Raw genomic sequence first — 2,657 nt, forward strand, 5'->3', positions numbered from 1 at the left:
CGTGGCGGAGGCCGCAGAGCTGCAACTGCTCCTCCGCCAGGAAGCGCCGGGCGGTCTCGCTGGGAGGCTCAGTCGGAGAAGCTGCGCGCCGGCGAAGCGGAGGCAGCAACTTCCGCCTCCTGCTGGATCGCCGCCCAGCCGCCCAGCCTAGTTTCGCTCTCCCGGGGAAAGGGAGGGCGGTGGAACTTTGCCCTGGGTGCGATTGTGGCGTCACAAAGGCCCGGCGGCCAATGAGCGCGGGAGGTGAAAATAGCGCCCTATAAGTAGCAGGGCGTTGCAGCGGGCCGAGAAGACGTGCCAAGAGGCTACGCAGGTGCCTCTCCCTTACCTGCGGCTTCTCGTCCTTCGGCCTGGAAAGCCGCCTGCACGTTCTTTGCATTGTATCCGTATATTAAAAGTCAGGCGTCTAGAACGCGAAGTTTTCTGCCCTCGGCCATTATCGTTACCGCTTTGTGGCTTGGCGCAGGGTACACTTCTGGATTTTGACAAGTTAGGATCCCCCCCCCCTTTCGCTGTTAGTAGGTGTCACAAGCACGAGGACCTTTCGCCACAGCTTGGTTAAAAATGGATCAATCGGCGGGTATTACGGCAGTTCACTGTTGCACTGCTTTGTGCGCCTCCGTGGGTTCGAGGTGACGGTTGTAGCGGAGGTGCTTGGCACCCGGGACGTCCCAGGTTGGGTCCCTGGCATCTGCAGGTTGAGCTGGGAAGAAACCCTGGAGATTATGAAGCCCTGGAAAGCCCCTTCCAGGCTGAGCTAATGGACCAGTAGGGTTTCTGTATTCCTGCCTTCCTGGTGCATTTCCCCGCCTGTGTGTTCTTTATTTAGGGACACCCAAAGCTGCCTTATTATACTTAGTCACACCGTTGATGCACTGTTGTCAACACCCTTTAATTTAGTTCTGTTCATAAGTTTATTGTTCTGTCCAAAGCAGTGGCGTAGCGTGGGTTGTCAGCACCTGGGGCAAGGCAAGTAATTTGCACCCTCTAACCCGTGGATTTGCGCCCCCTAACCCTAACCCCCAGATGTTGCGCCCGGTGCGGCTGGCCCCCCCTGCACCCCCCACGCTATGCCACTGGTCCAAAGGCCATGGCAAACTTGCAGAAATAGTATCTATAAAATATGATGGAACATACAAAATATAAGCTAACATCCATGATGTGTGTGACAGAATTCACCAGAGACACCAGCAAGCTTAAATCTATCTTATTTTAAATGCTCAACATGCGGAAACTGCTTTGAGGGTTGCTGTTTTTTAATTGAGCAGGGTATAAATGTTTTGAAATAAAATGGTGAACTCTGACACTTTCACACTGAAATGAGATATAGAGTTGTATTTTCTCCTAATTGTAGATGCTCATGCATTGAGAAGGCCAAAACGATAATGTACAGTTTGCACAGATCTGGAATTACTGCTAGAGGTGGTGTGTGATCACTTTTCTGGTGCAGACTGCTCTAAATGACCATGGTCACACTCACCATACCACTCTGAATGGTAATGGTTTCCCCAGTGAATCCTGGGAATTCTAATTTGTTAAGGGTGCCAAGAGTTGATAGGAAACCCCTCAAAAAGCTACAGTTCCCAGCACATTTAACAAATTACAGTTCCAAGGATCCTTTGGGGGAAGCCATGGTGTTAAAGTGGTATAAGGGTGCTTTGAATATATATGGTGTTTATGTGAATCATAAGTATAATCTGCCTCCCCAACCCTGCACATGCAGGGTGATTTTGACACTAGACTACCTTCAAATATGTAATCTTCACAGTGCATAATGAGGTGGTGCGGCTAGTTTCCTGAACATTTGAATATCTCTTAGGTTTACATGTCACAGCTAAGCAGCAAGTGCAAAAACTAGTAATTATGCCTCTATATAACATCTCCACAAAGCAAAAAAGCATTGTTATGAGGTTTCTTTTTTTTGGGGGGGGGAGTGCGGGCGGGTAGGATGTATACCTGAGCCACCTTCCAATTCCTGAATCCAGCAATTATTAAAATCTAAACAAGGATTCAAATTGTTGAAAGAGCCAAGCAAACCAGACCCTGGGTGAGCACCTGGAATTTTTCATTGCTTTTAAGATTCTGGCGGCATGCAACAACAGCATTGCCCTTTAACCCTTTGCACTGTAAGATTTCACCAGCTGAAATTAATGGGATTAGGAAGAAATTGACTCCAGATAGGTATGGGACTTATATGAGCTTGGATTTTGTTTTTATCATACCAGTCCCCACCCTGTGAAGTGGTAACTCCCATTTTGTTTTTTATACCCAGTCTTGGTGATGCAGAGCAGGAGTTACATTAGGGGAGAGCAGGCGAGGAAGGCTCCCCTTTGGATTTGAAGCAGCACCTGTTTATTCCTATATTTCTGGCCAACTCATCTGTTTTACCCAGTGACTCTGAGCGACTTTTAAGGATAATTAAATGGGATTGTGTGCTGGATTTCCATGTGAAAGGGATAAATTCTTCTATTGGGAAAAAAAAAGGCTGGTGGCAGTTGTGTTCATAACATTACACGGTGTTACTGAGACAACAGTGAATCATAGAGATGGAAGGGAACCTCAGGGTCATTTAGTCCAACCCCCTGCAATGCAGGAATATGCAGCTGCCCCTTATGGGGATCAAAAGCTTCTGTTTCACTTGTGTGGCAAAAATTTGT

General features: G+C 47.8%; 1 long non-coding RNA gene across 1 annotated transcript; it reads left to right on the forward strand.

The window, feature by feature from the left end:
- Nucleotides 1-269: 269 nt before the first annotated feature.
- On the forward strand, nt 270-2,440 carry LOC310760371. Its single transcript, XR_014546933.1, has 3 exons — nt 270-380; nt 2,132-2,181; nt 2,273-2,440. It is a non-coding gene; the product is annotated as an uncharacterized lncRNA (long non-coding RNA).
- Nucleotides 2,441-2,657: the final 217 nt, after the last annotated feature.

The sequence above is a fragment of the Podarcis filfolensis genome (genome assembly GCF_964270895.1).
Source record: "Podarcis filfolensis genome assembly, chromosome: 3".
Taxonomy (NCBI): Eukaryota; Metazoa; Chordata; class Lepidosauria; order Squamata; family Lacertidae; genus Podarcis; species Podarcis filfolensis.